Source organism: Protopterus annectens, chromosome 5.part1 (genome assembly GCF_019279795.1).
Source record: "Protopterus annectens isolate FY-2018-M chromosome 5.part1, PAN1.0, whole genome shotgun sequence".
Lineage (NCBI taxonomy): Eukaryota > Metazoa > Chordata > Ceratodontiformes > Protopteridae > Protopterus > Protopterus annectens.
Window position 1 is genome coordinate 802063879 of NC_056736.1, and position 12023 is coordinate 802075901.

Genomic DNA, 12023 nt, shown 5'->3' on the forward strand with positions numbered 1-12023 from the left:
CTGTTTCATATGTGAACTCCAAAACAAACAGACCCTGCACCTGAACAGTCTGTTGAGACTCACCCTCTGTACAGGATATGAAACTGTTGAATGGGTTACAGCAACGTTTGGCACACTCCACAAGTGTTGGTGCACAACAGACCATGGGAACTATTGCCTAATAAGCCTGATCTGCAAGGCCATGGAGTCCATCATTATGGAACTCATAAACAGAGCTATTGGGAGCCTACAAACACCCAATCCTACCCATTTTGGTTTGGTCAGGGGCAGATCATGGTTCCTAAACCTGCTAGACAGTTTTCAAGGCAGTCACCCAGGACATACATCAATGAAATGAGCTATATTTGAAAAGCCCTTTTCCAACATCCCACACACATGTCGTATCCACAGAATCAACAACCTGTGCATAAACATGTATGCTATCTGATGGATTGCCAACTGGGGCACAGATAGATCCCACAAGGTAAGAATTGTGGTCTCCCTGTTGGACTGTAAGCTGGTAACAACTGCTGTCCCCCATGGATCAGTACTGGGACCCCTCCTGTCTGGTGTATACTTTTCAGAAATGCAGTCAAACACACGAGGGCTATGGTTAGCAAAGTTTATGGATGACTGCAAAAAGGTTGTCATAATCGATGTTTGGGACAACAGAGACATCCTTAAAAAGGGTTTCAGTCAGACAGATGTGGTGTCAAAATTATGGCCTCAAACTACAGTCATACAAATACCACATAGGTGCCAACACCCTAAATATGGAGGTAATAATAAGGGATCTATGGACAAATATGGATAGTCATCTCTACTTCCAGAAACACATTCACAAAGTGGTTAGAAAATCATGCTATATGTTCCCACAAATTGCCAAGGTCTTTGAATGTAGGTCAAAGGAGGTTCCCTCTACTCATCAGTCAGCAGACCCATCAGAGAGTATCACGGCACACTTGCGATGAATCTGACTAGGCACCTTCAGCAGCTGGAAAGACCACTGAAGTACCTCAACAAGAGGAGTACTGGCCTCAAACAGTTGCCCCATGCAAAAAGACTGATGTAACTCATCTGTACTCTGTTGCATACTGTCTACTCAGGCGATCTCTGCCCAACAGACAGGTCCATGTCCAATGCAGAACTGATGTACATGCACTATCTGAAGTAAACCCAAGCTCACTGTGCCACATGCTCTAGGATATCATCATCACAACAATAAATAGAACATGTTGGAGGGATACATTACTAACTCACAGACTTCCCTTGCTTTGGAACAGGCTCCCAACCTACATTAAGCTGAGTGCCTCACTGACACTCTTCCAGAGGAGCCTTGATGAGTGTATGTGAAACTGAACTGTCACACCATGGATCACTTCATCAGCTCTACTTCATAGAGGCCTAGGGAACTAACCCCATGTGTGGTGATAGCTGCACACTCTGGCCATACTAATATATGCCTTCAGGCAGATAGCCTATTACCTAACTATGTACCTATATATATATGTAGGGGGAACACTGTATAATAAGCCAAAGATGGATGGGCAGAGATGTGTGTAAGAGGGTGAACATGACAGGGAGCCATCCAGAACTGTCCCACCCAGCACACATCCCAATGGCACAAAAGACATGAGGTGCACATCTTACCCACTGTACATAACAGCCACCAGTATCTCTAAGCATTACAGTGTATGTGGTCCATGTGCCTGCTGTATAACATGACTGTACAATGAAGTACACATCTACTATCTGTAGGCATGTACTTGTCACATAGGTTCATAGGTATGTAGTAGACTATCTTCATGAAGGTATATATTAGCCTAGGCAAGTTGTGCAGCTTTCACCACCCCATTAGTTAGTCTCCTAAGCCCTAGTTCTAATAGTTAGTACCCTAAGCCCCTTTTTAGTGGGGCTGCTGATGTGATACCTGGCGTGAATTGTCTGTTTCCCCATCCACTCATCAAGGTTCCTATTGAACAGTGTCAGTGAGGGGCTCTGTCTGATGTACATTGGGACCCTGTTCCACAGTAAGGCAAATGTCTGGGAATGTACTCTATCCCACCAGCATGTTGTATTTGAAAAAATTATATTGATCTCTCTCTCTGCTTACTGCTTGCTGCTTCTTGCTGTGGGATTTGAAGTGTTCTTAAGACACTCAGTCTTGCTGGCTGGATTCTGCTAAAATTCAAAGCCTGGTTATATTTGCATTCACAGTCTGTTGCATACAGAAACTTGCAGAATATACACTGATGAGAGAATATACTTTGCAGCATCAACTTTAGAGAGCAGTAACAAATAACTTTTTATAATAAACCAAACGGAACCACGTTGCAGCTTAAAAGTACTGTTCCAACTTTACTTCTCATATAGTACAGATGATGTGAGAGATATAACATTTACCTTAGGACACATGAGTCCCTACTTTACCTCTAACATAACTGGATTTATACAGCTCTTTATATACAGTTTTTAGTCATGCATAAACATATTTTGGAGAATTGCTTATCCTGTAGAAACAATACTAAACTTCCTTGTTTAACAATGTCTTGTAAAATACCAGCTTTTCTGACAGTGTGAATATCCTGTAACAGTGTCCTGATGTCCATGTAGAAAAACATATTTTTGAGGAAACACATTGTTCTGTATTCTGTTTGGATCTGTGTATAAAAACATATGTTCTTGTGTCAATGCTGATAAGCATATCCTGTTTTCCATGCAGAAAAACATATTTTTGAGAAAACACATTGTCACAGTGTCATAAATATATCCTGTTGTTTTAGGAAACATATTGTGTCCATCCTGTTATTTTAGGAAACATATTGTGTCCATTTTTTATATGCAGAAAAGCATGTTAGTGTTCTTTAAAAGCAGATTTTGCATTTTTGCTCTTGCATACATCCTGTCTTTAAGTCTGTAAGGGAAAAATGTCCATTCTTTAAAAGCAGATTTTGTATTTTTGCTCTTGCATACATCCTGTTTGAGTCTGTAAGGGAAGAATGTCCATTCAGCAGATTCCTTTTCCAAGCCATGGTCATTCAGTATGACTGCTGATCACATATTACTAAACTCTGTTTCTGCATTTAAGCAAGCCTTTTCTTTCAGCATATTTACAACATAATTAATTTCAGACTAATATTAATAAAATCTAACAATTCCCTCTGTTTTTAAACATACTCAAAACATTTTATATAGAAAACACATTAAGAAACAAACCTATAGTCTTCTTTTGATACAAGTCAAAATGCAATTTTTTACATTTGCTTAAATTATGCATGAAAATATCCATACTGTCTAATCTAATATCCAGACTGTTTAATATCCAAACTGTCGAATAGCAACCATACTAAAAAATGTGACGTAGAAAAAAGTCTTACCAGTGAGCAAGAAAACAGGTGATCAGGCTGTTGTTGCAGATGGCTGGAAATTTTTCAAAGTCACTTGAGAAGCTGGGAAAGCACAACAGGCAGTGAACTATTGGGCTAGTGGATATCCCCCTTTTCTTGAAGAATTTATGGCACTGCGAATTTCTTGAACTAGTCTCACTCTGGATTGTAGACGTCTATAACACTTTACTACTGCAAGCTGCATAAACTGGAATACTTCTGTTTAGAATTTACACATACGTACAAATGTTAGTTACTGCAATTTAACTGAAGTGACCCTCTGCAGGGCTTACCATCACTCCTCCTGTGTTTGAATGCAGATTGTAGGTTCAAATGCAGGCTAGCTTGCCATTGAAAAAATTACATGGAGCTAGTCACTCAGATTCTGCTAAAATTCAAAGTCTGGTTATATTTGCATTCACAGTCTGTTGCATACAGAAACTTACAGAATATACACTGATGAGAGAATATACTTTGCAGCATCAACTTTAGAGAGCAGTAACAAATAACTTTTTATAATAAACCAAACGGAACCATGTTGCAGCTTAAAAGTACTGTTCCAACTTTACTTCTCATATAGTACAGATGATGTGAGAGATATAACATTTACCTTGGGACACATGAGTACCTACCTTACCTCTAACATAACTGGATTTATACAGCTCTTTATATACAGTTTTTAGTCATGCATAAACATATTTTGGAGAATTGCTTATCCTGTAGAAACAATACTAAACTTCCTTGTTTAACAATGTCTTGTAAGAGACCAGCTTTTCTGACAGTGTGAATATCCTGTAACAGTGTCCTGATGTCCATGTAGAAAAACATATTTTTGAGGAAACACATTGCTCTGTATTCTATTTGGATCTGTGTATAAAAACATATGTTCTTGTGTCAATGCTGATAAGCATATCCTGTTTTCCATGCAGAAAAACATATTTTTGAGAAAACACATTGTCACAGTGTCATAAACATATCCTGTTGTTTTAGGAAACATATTGTGTCCATCCTGTTATTTTAGGAAACATATTGTGTCCATTTTTTATATGCAGAAAAGCATGTCAGTGTTCTTTAAAAGCAGATTTTGCATTTTTGCTCTTGCATACATCCTGTCTTTAAGCCTGTAAGGGAAAAATGTCCATTCTTTAAAAGCAGATTTTGTATTTTTGCTCTTGCATACATCCTGTTTGAGTCTGTAAGGGAAGAATGTCCATTCAGCAGATTCCTTTTCCAAGCCATGGTCATTTATATGACTGTTGATCACATATTAGTAAACTCTGTTTCTGCATTTAAGCAAGCCTTTTCTTTCAGCATATTTACAACATAATTAATTTCAGACTAATATTAATAAAATCTAACAGTATTCATTGTTGTGATGAGGTTCATATCCCTGGAGTGTGTAGTGTGACTCAATTTTGTTATCCGTAAATGGAGCATGATCAACAGTTATCTGTTGGACATGGCTCTGTAAGTTAGGCAGAGTGTGCCGCTGAGTAGGCGGTATGCAACAGAGAACAGATTTAGTTTTACCAGTTGTATTGCATAACACAACTGTCTGAGGCCAGTAATCCTCTTGGTGAGGTACCTCTGTGGTCTCTACAGCTGCTGGATATGCTTAGTCGAGTACATCCAAAATGATGCATTGTACTCAATGATGGGTCTGATGACTTAAGAGTAGAGGGCCACCACTACCTCTTTGATCCTGATGCAAACACTTTGTTGATTAGATGGGCCACATAGGATTTCCTAATCACTTTGGCAACATGGTTGTCAAAAGAAAGATGACTATCTACTTGTGTCCCCAGATCCCTTATTACCTTGTCAGTTTTTAGGGGGTAACACCTATGTGGTAGTTTGTGGGTACTTTGTTTTCCCAAAGGGGATTACTATGCATTCTTCCACATTGAGCTTTAGGCCATGATACTGACACCACACATCTGTCTCATAGAGTCCCTTCCGGAGAATATTTGTGTCATGTACATTTGAGAAGTCTATACCAAACAGGAGGGACCCCAGGACTGAACCCTGGGGGACACCAGTTGTTACCGATGTAGAGGCTGACATGTAGCAAGTGGGATGTGGGATCTATCTGTGAGCCAGTTTGCAATCCATCTTGTGATGTATGGATTCATGCTCAGGTTGCTGAGTTCATCTATGATACCTGACTGGGGGGTGGTGTCAAAGGCATTAGCGAGGTGTAGGTAGGCTGTGTGGAGCTCATTTCAATCATCTGTAGTCTGGGCAACTGTCTCAAAGAAATCCACCCAGTTCAGGAGGCGTGATCTGCATTTGATGAAGCCAAACTGGGTGTGCTCAACTGTGTGAAAGTTCCCAATATCTTTATTGTTGACTTCCATTATGATTGGCTCCATTGCCTTGCAGATCAGACTCATCAGGCTAATAGAGCGTGAATGCCAAGGGTCTTTTGTGGCCCCACCCCTGTGGAGGGGGAAGAACGTTGCTGTTCAACATTCTATGGGTACATGTCCTGTAGAGAGAATGTAGAGAGAGGTGTAGGTATCCTTGATGAATATGAATACATACCCAGCCTATGTGCTATGATCCAGGTTCTGATGCTGGAAGGTATGGAATGAGTAGAATCCTGGCAGTGCTGGTGTGCTCTCTGGAGCCTTGAACTAGGTTTCTGTTACTGCACAGATATCAATATTCTCCATACTGAGAAGTGCCTCGAGTGTGTGCATTTGGAGGCTGAGACTTCTGGCAATGAGTAGCATTTAGCTCTCTTTGTGGTTATTTGTGCTGGTTACGGGGTTTGGTTTGTCCTGAGTGATGGGTGTTCCACACCTGAAGTCAGCGCCTCATTGGTCCGATCTGACCATAAGCTAATTACCCTACATATCTACATTCTGCCCCCAGCCCCCATTAAGGAAACCATGTTAAAAAATTTCTCCAAAGCCAACTTCATGCTTCTTAAGACAGAAGTGGTGAACTTCAGGACCCATATGCAGATGGACAATACAATTATGACTACTGAATCCTACACAATTGCACTTTATAAGCACTTACATGAGTGCATGGATTGTGCTATCCCAAACAGAACCAAGACGCTATCCTCCAAGAAAAGGAAGCCAGTCTGGTAGACCCTGCCATAAACAAAATGCACAACAGAAGGAAGAAACTGTTGCAAAAGAGGATAAAATCCCATGAGTGGAGGAGCTCCCTGGTCAGCCTCAGTAAGAAGCTGCAATCCCTGATAAAATCCTCCAAAGCTAGTTACGAAAACAAAATTGCCACTAATTCTAAAGACAACCACAAAGCATTCTGTAGCTATGTCAAGAATCTCAATAGCAACACTCAGATCTGCTCTGAGTTACAGCACAATGGCACTAAATATACAGACCCAACTGATATTGCCAACATGTTGGCGATTGGATCAGTGCTAACTTTACCCCCCTCTCACCCATGAAAGAGCCCATCTCTATACCGGAAAAATGTAAAGTTGCTGTCATCATGGCTGCGCAGATAAAAAACACTCTCCAAGCCAGGAACACAGCATCCATGGGACCAGATAACATCCCAGACTGCTTTCTACATGAACTACAGAATGAACTGGTACCACACCTAAGTACCATGTTCAATCATAGCCTCACCTCAGGCTTTGTGCCTGCTGAATGGCGCACAGCGATGGTTATCCCACTACACAAGGTGGGAGCCACTACGGACCCCGGGAACTAGTGCCCCATTAGCCCGATGAGCCTGGTTTGCAAGGCCATGGAACGTATTATCATGGAACTTATAAACAAAGACACTGGTAATCTCCAAACTCAGGACCACAACCAGTTCGGGTTTGTAAAAGGCAGATCATGTCTCCTAAACCTGATAAACTTCTTTGAAGCAGTCACCAAAGCTGTAGACAAGGATAAGGTGGTTCACACAGCCTATCTAGATCTTGTCAAGGCTTTCAACACCATCCCCCATGCTGGAATTATAGATAAACTCACTAAACTAGGTATAAATCCCTATGTCACAAGAAGGGTTGCCAACTGGCTCACTGACAGAACCCACATTGTGAAAGTAGCAGACTCCAAATCCGACTTCAGACCAGTGACAAGTGGAGTACCACAGGGTTCAGTCCTGTGTCCTGTCCTGTTTGGTATCTACTTCCCTGAAGTACAGGCTAACACAGAAGGTCTTTGGCTAATGAAGTTCCCAGCTGACTGCAAACTAGGAGCCTTAACTGAAACTACTAACGATGTGGACATCCTACAAAAGGGCCTCACTGAGACAGATGCCTGGTGTCAAAGCCATGGCCTCAAGCTCAATCCCAAAAAGTGCATTGTCATCCCCGTTGGTAAAAACTCTGTACCCATGAATTACGACATAGGCGGTAGTATACTTAACACTGAAAGTGTGATAAGAGACCTTGAGACACAGGTGAACAGTAGTCTCTCCTTTGATAATCACATTGCCACAGTAGTCAGGAAATCCTTCTATGTGGCAAACCTCATCACAAAAGGTTTCTCATGCAAAAAAAAAAAGAGGTCATTGTTCCCCTCTACTCATCACTAATTAGATCCATCATAGAGTACAATGCCCCTTTTGTTTTGTACCTCACAAGACATCTACAACAACTGGAAAGCCCACAGAAATACCTCACAAAGAGGATTAGCAGCCTTAAATACATGCCCTACACAGACCGTCTCAAAACACTCCAGCTTTACTCTGTTGCATATCACCTACTCAGAGGTGATCTCTGCCTAACATACAAAGCTATGTCAAACACAGAGCTGTTGGACATGGTCCACTTAAAGAAATCCCAATCCCTCCAAGATTTGGCCCCAAAACCCGGACCGAAATACAAAAGGAGGAGGTGTATCCATTTTCATAAAGGATACCCACACCTCCAGGTTAGTGGCACAGCACAAGGCCTCAGAGACCACCCAAGTGCAACTAACAGTGGGCAAAGCTGCTTATCAGATCGTAGCCTGCTACAGATCACCTACCTTGTCTCAGGACCCTCACTCAGCATTCCTGAGAACAATGGAAAATATAAAGGTCCTACCAAACACCATGATATTAGGAGATTTCAACTACCCAAACATTGACTGGGAGAATTACTCAAGTACAAAAGCCTTTGCCCAATTCTTCCTACAGTTTATAAACTCAAATGCCCTGGAACAGCTGGTCACCACACCCACTAGAGGTGACAACATACTGGACTGATCATCACCAACATGGGGGATCAGTATTCTACACCAGAGGTAAACCCCTCGCTGGTAAGATCAGATCATAAAGTATCACACTGGACATCCACATCCCGACCCCACCTCCAGTCAAGGAAACCACTGTGAAAAACTTTTCAAAAGCAAACTTCACACTTCTCAAGACTGAAGTGGAAAGTTTCAGAGCCCCCTTGCTACAGGATAATGCTATCCAAGCTGCAGAATCCTTTCCAAGTGCATTCTATGAGCATCTACAGGGATGCATGGATTGAGCCATCCCAAGTAAAACCAAGACTCACTCCTCCAAAAAGAGGAAACCAGTCTGGTGGTCCTTCGCCATAAATAAGCTATACAACAGAAGGAGGAAACTACTACATGATAGAGCAAAATTCCAAAAAGGAAAGGCATCACTGATCATTATTAGCAAGAAGCTACGATCGCTCATAAAATCATCCAAGGCCAATTTCTAAAGAACAATTGCCAAGGAATCTAAAGATAACAACAAAGCCTTCTTTAGCTATATCAAACATTTAGGTGGCAACTCTCAGATATGCTCTGAGCTACTGCAAAATGGCAAAAAATACACTAAACCAACTGACATTGCCAACATCCTGGCAGACAAGTTTAGTGCAAACTCCCCCCCCCTCACCCCCAAAAGGGCCCGTGTCCATTCCAGACGAATGCAGTGCCCCAGACATCATGGACATGCAGGTAAAAACAGCCCTCTCCAAAGCTAAGAACATAGCATCAATGGGACTGGATGGGTCCCAGGCTGCGTCTTACACGAGCTCCAAAAGGAACTAAACATTCACCTAAATTTACTGTTCAGACTCAGCCTTACCACAGGCTATGTACCCAAAGAATGGCATACAGCAACAGTCATCCTGCTTCACAAAGGAGGTACCACAACAGAACCTGGGAACTATCACCCTATAAGCCTGACCAGCCTGGTCTGCACAGCTATGGAGTGAATTATCATGGAACTTATAAGCAGAGACATTGGAAAACTCCAGACACTGGACCATACCCAATTCAGCTTTGTTAAAGGCAGAGCCTGCCTCCTAAACCTAGTTGTCTTCATTGAAACATTTAACAAGGCCATAGATGAAGGTAAGGTAGTCCACACAGCCTACCCGGACCTCACTAAGGCCTTCAACACCATTCCCCACTCTGGCATCATAGACAAGCTTACCAGCTTGAACATTAACCCCTATGTCACGAGACGGGTGGCTAACTGGCTCACAGATAGAACACACATGGTCAGAGTTGTGGGTGCCTTGTCCGACTCTAAACCAGTCACAAGTGGCGGCCCAACAAGGCTTGGTCCTGGGAGCCCTCCTGTTCAGTATATACTTCTCTGAGGTACAAGCAAGCACGGGAGGACTATGGCTGACCAAGTTTGCAGATGACTGTAAACTGGGGGCCATAATCGACTCTCTGGCTGACACAGACATCCTCCAGAAGGGTCTTACAGGGACATATACCTGGTGTCAAAACCATGGCCTCAAGCTAAATGCCAAAAAAATGCATAGTCATCCCCTTTGGAAAAAACAAAGTGTCCACGAATTACCACATAGGTGGTAATCCACTAGGTATGGAAAATGTAATTAGGGACCTGGGGACCCAGGTAGATATTAACCACTCCTTTGATAATCACATTGCCAAAGTGGTTAGAAATTCCTTCTATGTAGCCCACCTAATCACGAAAGGGTTCACCTCTAGATCAAGAGAGGTCATTGTGCCCTTCTACTTACCACTCATTAGGCCCATAATAGAGTACAATGCCCCATTTGGTATGTACCTTAATCGGCACATGCAACAGCTGGTAAAACCACAGAAGTACCTCACCAAGAGTATCATGGGCCTCAAAGAGATGCCCTATACAGCTCAACTAAAGACACTCCAGCTGTACTCAATTGCTTACTGCCTGCTCAGAGGTGATCTATACCTGACATATAAGAACATGTCCAACCCGGAATTAATGGTTATGCTCCACCTCAAGAAAACCAAATCTCTTAGAGCCACATGCTCCAGTGAATTAAACCTCAGCACAGCAATAAACAGAACGTGCTGGAGGGATAGATTCCTGTCCCAGGGACTTCCCATACTCCAGAATAAACTACCTATCTATATCAAACAAAGCTCCTCATTAGCACTCTTCAAGAAAAATCTTGATGATTGGATGGGAAATAGGAAATTCACCCTGGGGATCACTTCTGAGTCTATGCTCGACAGTGGCACAGGAAAATAAATTTCTTGGGTGGCAGAAGCCAGGGTACCTTTTTGGCTGGGTTTGTATAGGCCCCAGGACCGATAGCCTAGTACCTACGAACCTATGAACCTTTGAGCCTTGACTAAAAAAGGTAGTATTCAGAAGCATAGGGGTGACAGGTGCAAACCATCTGTAGTGAAGCAACGAGGCTTGTCTGTCATGTCATCACAGGCAGACAGAGACTGGATTGCCTTTGAATGACACCAGAAGCTCAGCCAATTGTTGCAGTTTATCGTCTTTCTGTTATATTGCAGGATCATTTAGGTGAAGGTAAGATGCTACTCAAGGTCAAGGTCATACCAGCCTGGGCTACATGATCACAGAGCTAAAATATATCTCTTGTCATGTTGTCCTGGGTGGTATGTCTCAGATCATTCACACTGACATGTACAAAGAACACGTCATAGATGTACCTGTTCTGGAGTGATGTAAGTGCTTGTATTATGTGGCGGATCATAGCACCTGACAGACATCTGACAGTAACCTTCTCCTTGTCCAGCCAAGTGAGTGGAACATCTGTGTGCCTGACTATGAAGTCACCTATTACTAGTGTGTTGGGTATGTTGTTTTGCCTTAGGGCCTGTTGTGAGGCCCACTGCCTTGGTGTATTATGTGTTTTCTGGCATGTGCTTGGAAGTGCATGTTTCTTACTTGTCTGCTTAGGAGGACACTCTCTCTTTTTCAGATTAATATTTGTATTCTCCGAGTATGGTAATGTGTATTTATGTGTGTGTTTTGCTGGTGCTTATATTGTAGGTCTATGTGAGACAGTTGATGTTGTGGTTGTATGACCCTACTCCTCCTGACTGTATTGTCCAGTATTGGGTTGATAGAGCTTAGCCAATGGTTTGACCCTGTGTGTGCCAGCATGTGGTGCATCAACCCATATATGATATGGTCATGGCCTATGCATACAATACACTCAAAATACACCTAGTATGATAAGCCTGCTGAGATTAGCAAATGTGAAAAAAACCTTTGTGCAAACTGTCAGCAAGCAATGTCTGTATTGCACCCTGTAACTCCATATTGTTTGCTGAAGTGTAAGGACGTACTTAGTTTGGATTAAGAACACCGCACTTGCCAACTGTGAATGTGTGTGTGTGTGTGTGTGTGTGTGTGTGTGTGTGTGTGTGTGTGTGTGTGTGTGTGTGTGTGTGTGTGTGTGTGTGTGTGTGTGTGTGCATGTGTGTGTGTGTGTGT